The sequence below is a fragment of the Neodiprion fabricii genome, chromosome 2 (assembly GCF_021155785.1).
Source record: "Neodiprion fabricii isolate iyNeoFabr1 chromosome 2, iyNeoFabr1.1, whole genome shotgun sequence".
Classification (NCBI taxonomy): domain Eukaryota; kingdom Metazoa; phylum Arthropoda; class Insecta; order Hymenoptera; family Diprionidae; genus Neodiprion; species Neodiprion fabricii.
The window spans coordinates 29,361,131-29,367,989 of NC_060240.1; positions in this window are offsets into that span (position 1 = coordinate 29,361,131).

Here is a 6,859-nt window from a genome sequence, read left to right on the forward strand (position 1 = left end):
GGAAAACTAGGATATACAGAAAAATATAAGAATATCTTATACACAATGTATTAAGAACGGTATCACAAAGGGAAGTATCTTTGAAAAACTGAATCACACTTTATTATGAGAGTTGACTAGGTACACCTCTAATGTACGAATTCTGTAAATTTTCGAGCGAGTTTTCAGCTCTTGGGAATTGGATGTAGTTGAAACCAGACTGAAAAAGTGGTTTGCTGGGATCATGGTAAGGACAGTCAAATTTTAAATTATTCTGATTGTTTAAACTACTGGTAAATGAAACTTGGGATTCCATCTAGTTCAATAGTAAAAATGTACTACGAATCCTGTGTAAAAATATGGTCATCTTTCACCGTGAAGTTCCCTCAAATATTATGTGCGCCGCATGCAGAGTACCCACCGTGACAGATTAGATGGAGTGCAATGCACTAACCAGGATCTTTGAGCTGGAGTTAGTTGCGCAAGTATCCGTTGACGAAAATAGTACACCTTGCCTAGCTTTACCTAGACACGACTTATCCATAATTCATTACACAATTAATTTCCATTCATCCAACTGCTTCAACCTCCTTACCACGTACTTTGGTTATACCCGTAGTTACTCATGTTTGATGGTGGGGCGTCTGATCTTAATATCTCATCTACAGGAGCCCGAATGCCAATACGCCATTCCGGACCTAAGGTTGTTTCAAAATATGTACTGCCAAGGAGGGCAGACACAAACTCCGAGAACCAACCGTTTGATGTTGTGATATCTGACCGCTAGAATCTGAATTTCATAATTGCATATTTCCAGAAGTGTTTTGATTAACTTCTCAATCCTCATCGCGAAGGTTCTGCGTGGATATACGTAAATCCAACACTCATATTCGTTCTGCAGAGACGAAACTCGAACAAAGGTGATACATGGTTTGAAGGGCCTGTGTCGCAATGCGTTTCCAGTGAAGCTTGATGCGCACACTGAATCAACATAAGTTCCGGTTCTTTACAGAGTTAAGTGATCATACAAGAGTATTCCAGGCGAAGAAGTGCCTAAGTTTAAGGTTTGAGGTCATCAACTTCACCAGCCGGGAATTACGGAACGATAATCTATCATAAAAACCAGTTCCTGAAGCATTGCGAGCCACTCATTTTCTCATGTAGAAATTCAGAAAAGATTTTTTCTTTCATATTTTATTGCGATACCAGCATATGATACAGGTATGATATTATGGAGGAAAAGTGTGAATTTGTGCAGCTTCGCAATATCCGCCGAAAAAGTGTCAGTCAACAATCAATATTGTAATATCTACTGGCGGTCATCTCACCGTATCTCCATCAATCCCCAACCTGTCGAACACAATTATAGTGATTGGTATGTGCAGAGGATCCTATTCGCAGAAAAGGAAAGTTCGAATGAAGAAATGATGCAGTGTACAAATATATTCAATGACCCGGTGAAATAATCGGGTAATGTATACATTGTCTTGGATTTTCAAGTCCTGGTTCGCGGTATGATAGATGGAATTAATTAGCCGTGACATATTTCGACATCATTCGATTGCGATCGTAGTAGAACGAAATTGAGAGAGACGGTTAAGGATCGTAATCGATGGAGTTCGGGACTCGTGATTGCAGCCCGAGTCTTCTTGGGTAGGTTTAACGAGTTTTCTCGCATCCGGAGGAAGCGTGACTCGTGAACTGCGTATCCTTCCCCTTGTCTTCGTCCCGCTGGCTGCACTTTCTTTTCCTCTCCTCAACCTCGTACCCATCTCTACCTCAGCCATCTTCCACATCCGCAACCTTGACATCATACCGACTCAATCGTAAAGGCACGGGCCCAAGAGCTGGACACGAATACTCACATGCCTTGGTATATGAACGTTCACTGCGCGCATACATAGGTCTCACAACTGACGATAAATGCGATCTTTTTGCGACTCGGAATTTTGCAAAAAAAATATTGTACACATTCTGGTAAAATACTGTTACGCATCCTGCTTCATATTGTCGTGCAATGTAGCATGAACTCAAGTCCCTCTCGGTTATTGTACGCCGTAGGAACCTACCTTGTGCAGCATTTTAGCTGACCGGTTCCGGGAGAAAGTGATCTAGGCACTGGAGGATGTGCTGACGAAGTTACTTACGACCGGTTTACCACTCCGTAACATTATCTCAAACGCGTAACCGTGCAACGCTCTGTATATAGTGCAGAAAAACGATCAGACGTACGCACAATGTTACGTAGGTATGTACGTATAATATGCATTTTGGTATCTTATATATAGGACTTTAATACACGTCCTTTACTGTTACTTTTTTTTTCAATCATTCAATCACCAAAAAATCTATTGTACGGAAGACTGCTTTTGTAAGATTAACTATGGAATCTGAGTATCATCCCTCATCACTCTAGACTCGGATTTACCTAAATGATAAAATTTTTCAATTGCTTTAGTGTTCAATAATTTTCGCGATTTTTGAGCTTTGACAAATTCTATTGAACTTCTTGTTGGGAAACACCTTCAAAAGTTCGAGAACAACGTTTAAATCCGAAGTATTTGTACGTATGTCTTTTTAGTATGAAAATCACTGTCCCTGCAGCTTCTTTACAATAATTAATAAATAAATGAATATTACTTTTGCGAAGCAAGAAAGTCAAAAATTTGACCCTAACTGGCTTAGACATCTGACATGCATCTATAAATTGTAATGTATGCATTATCGATACCGAAATAAACGTGATTCGAAAAATTACCACTCTGCACATCACGTTAGGTTGAAATACTAGTTTAATTGATCATAAATCAGGTTTCTCAGTTTTTCTTCCATAAAAATCGTTACACCAGTATAGTATATTTGGACGTTATCCAAAAGTGTTATACTTTCCTGAACAGCAATAGGAACTTTTCTGAAGAGTAGAATGGAAATTGATAACATTCTTTAAACATTCTGTCAATTGGAATATACGGGATGATCAGAAATTTTCAAAATTATTTTAGATAGTCTAATTTTTAACGACAGATGTTCTCTCACAAGTATGAATGAAAGGTATTGCAGGCAAAAATGAAATCAAGTTGGTCATTTAACCAGGATGAAAAATGACAAATTCTTCATGCGTGCAAAATTTTTGCGACCTGGTTCGTGTGATGGGCATAAATGCGTGGGGTGCGTGTTCTAGTTAACGGTGCGTTGCAGCGCTGAATTATGATTACTGATCATATTATAGTGATTGCGTAACGGGTATTTCCTTGGTATTGCGATTGTACCTGCAAAGACTATTTCGCAAGGCGGAATTTCCCGGCATTGCTAATCCGAGATCGGTTTGTCTTGACCCGATTTTTAACCGGTACAAGAAGTTCGCGTTATACGTTGTTCTAATTGGCAGGAGTGGATGCTCACTGTTTCTTAGTATCAACTTTATAGCTGTTAAGGAAATTTGGTTACGTATTTCCTTGCGAAATCTATGGTGACTTATTACACGTGATCCACCCACGAGGCCGAGAGACGGACATATACGTGCAAATCATGGACGTGATATGTAAAATATAGCTTTTGAAAAAATACATTACTGAAGTTCTTGATTCTTAATTATATACGCCGAGTGCTGAATTGACTTTTGTGAGATGAGATGTATGTATAATGATCATGGCAAAGTAATACGGCGTCGAAAACTCTTATCAGCTGATCATTTTACGCAAATCACCAAAAGCGTCGTACAAGCTGTTAGATTTTTGTTTTATAGGATTGAATAATTATTTTTTCTTTCAATATGGAAAAGAAGAACGTTGATTTACTATTTTTATAATTATTAAATATAGAATTTTATTTGAGTAATTTATATTGTCTGCAACCAATTAATTAATTAAAATTAATTTGTCACTGCTTATAGGCATATGTATCTTAGGAATTACGTAAGATTTCACACTGTCCAAGCGATGCTTCATTGCAAGACGACCATTCCGGACTCTGGTACAACACGTTCGTTCAGGTGCTAGCCGCCTGTTTACATACACGCGACGGGCATGCTAAGCGTTCTAACTATAGTCGAGAAAGTCTTGGACGGTTTCACTTTCCCTCTCGGATAGTATGAGTAACCCGCTGCATGTTGCAGCATTCGTTTAACAGCCTGCAGTCAGTAGTGTAACGTCTTCGAATTTTCCATTTCCTATGATTTGGTTTTTATTCTTACCCGACTTTTTCTACTTATCAGTAATCAGGGATCGTACATTTTTTAACCTCAGCTATCAAGCTATAATAAACCATCTCGAAAATAATAGATTGTAAATAAATACAATAAAGAAACAGCAAATTATTTTTCATAAGAATAATTTTTCCGGGTGGAATTTTTCAATGAATATAGTTCTCCTTTTACCTTCTACCTAGTGTACCTGAGTATAAGTGCTCGGAGAGAAAATCTCAAGCTAATTAACAATCATAACGATGTATTGAGGGTACTCCTACGCAATTTCAATGAAAATGGCAAAACAACAAGACGATCTTACTTTTGCATTTCGCATGGTCCGGATAGGTTTCACCAGTTATGTTACTCCTCATATATCTACACATACATATAAATTATATGTAATGTATAGACATACGAGTCATAATATTTATGTGCACATAACTACTGTGAAAACCTTGGCTCATTTATTATACTGACTTGCTGTAAATACTACAATGTTTATTCTTCTCTGTTCGGTGTATGATTATGACAAACTTGACATAGTTTATTAATATGTATGTGTATAAGTATATACAATATCTATAATACCTGAATGCACACGCAAGTGTTTTGAAACAAAATGGTTTTTTATTTGTTATGTAGCCTTTAAGACTTCCTTCCAACTCTAAGTGTTACTCCGAATAATTTTAATTCAATTTTATATCTAATTCATATGTTAGATGCATTTCAATTTTAATGATCGCGGGATGGATTTTGCTTATTATATGTGTGATAAATGGTAAACAGTAAACTACTTTCAGAATAAAAGGATAATCAATTACTAAAAAGCGAAAAATGTAATCATTACTATGTACGCAGATGAACAATAATAAATGATGTTCCTTTTTAGAAACTAAATGAATAATAAATATCTCTCTGTACGCGCCCACCATCCGTCGGCCTACCTCCTAGTATTCTTATGGGTAGTGACATCGCATTATAATACGTCTCTCCGTTTATAATCCTCGTGAAGAATAGTGATATAGAGGTCAAACCATGAATACGCCACTCAGTAAATATGGGGTTTCCTGATCGAGAATCAAAGAGTAAAAAAAAAAAGAAAATATAGGGTGCTACTGCTGGATGCTACCATTCTATCACATACGGTGCTTACGGATCCCTTTCGCTACATCACAATCATTCGCCTGATCTTGCGAGCGACAGCAATTCCGTAAATATCGACCTCAGTGTGCGCAGTCACTTTGCGCAGATCGCTCCAACCGATCGAAACTTGTTCGTTAGTGGCTAGTTTCCCGCAACGTCATTCGCTTTCATGCAACACAGGCAGAGGTACCAACTTTTACGCTCCGAAACCTAGATTGCATTGTTTAAGCAGGTTGTTCAGTGTTGATACCACACTTACCATCAGCTTATTACGAAATTCGCCAACGTGTCACCCAAAGTAAAGTAAGTTACCAGAATTAGAACAGTTTGCAAACATTGAAGAGGAGTTTTCGTGCCTCGCTATAATTGTTGCGTGCAAGTTGGCTTCGATAAAGTTATGATTCCGCATGTGGCGAAGTTTTTGTTTTCTACCTACTCGTTGTTGAGAGATTTGCTATTGCAAGTCTACTACCTGGAGGAAGTAAAAATATTTATTTTGATGATCGTTTGAAAATTTGAGGTCGTATAATTTTAAACAGCTTCTGTTACCACCTAATTAAAATCAACCTTATTGAAAACAAAAAAAAAAATATATATGTATAAAAACTTATATCCACATTCATGTTAATACAAAGGAAGAATTGTTTAGTTAAAATCAGAAAATAAAAATACTTTTGTTGTGGTAGCTATATACGCGGTACCAAAAGTTTCTAGGATTAGCCACTACAGTCGGGCGCTACAATCGGGCAGAAATGAAGCGAGCTGGGGGTAGCGCGCTGGGCTCCCGATTTTTCATTCGAGCTCTAGACTTGGTGGCGACGAGAAGTGCTCGAGACAGTTAAGTAGATTTCGGTTTCCAACTAACAACAATACGAGGGGGGTGTTAGGATAAGATTGAAAGATTTCTGCGATGACCTGACTTCGGAACGGAGGCTGTGGTGTCCCGGTAGTGTCCGGGACAGCTTTCGATTTTTTTTTTTGGTGCCCAATAACCTTGGCGTTACACCGAGTCGCGCATAAATGGGACTATTTCAAGTAGTGTCATAAAATTGGGAATTACGACAAAATGAATCACAATAAAGACGCTGTCGCTATTCACGGATTCTCATGTATTCAAGTCGTTATGGTATTCTAACGGAAACGTATAGAACGTGAATTATTTAAATCATGTCATTCGTTGCAAGTGAACTTTTCTCCAGAAAAAATCAAATAGAAATGGATATAGTATAAATTAGATCGAATTCAAACTGCGGTAAAGTTCAAATACAAAAAAATTGGAAGAAACAAATTACATCACAGGCATTCCGTCCCAAAAATTAAATAACTAATCTCGTTTATTTTCGCATCATACAAGCAGTTTTCTTGTAAATTTTTTATCGGTGGACCTCAAAGCGAATCTGTTTTGATGTGTTTTAATCTCTTTTTACTTACAAGGGCGTGAGACGGTATAGTAGGACTGTAGGAAGGTAATTTCCGTCGGTCAGTAGGAGGCGCGGCGGCTTGGTCATGACGTCACGATATATTGGTTGGATTTTCGTCAGGCAGATCCTC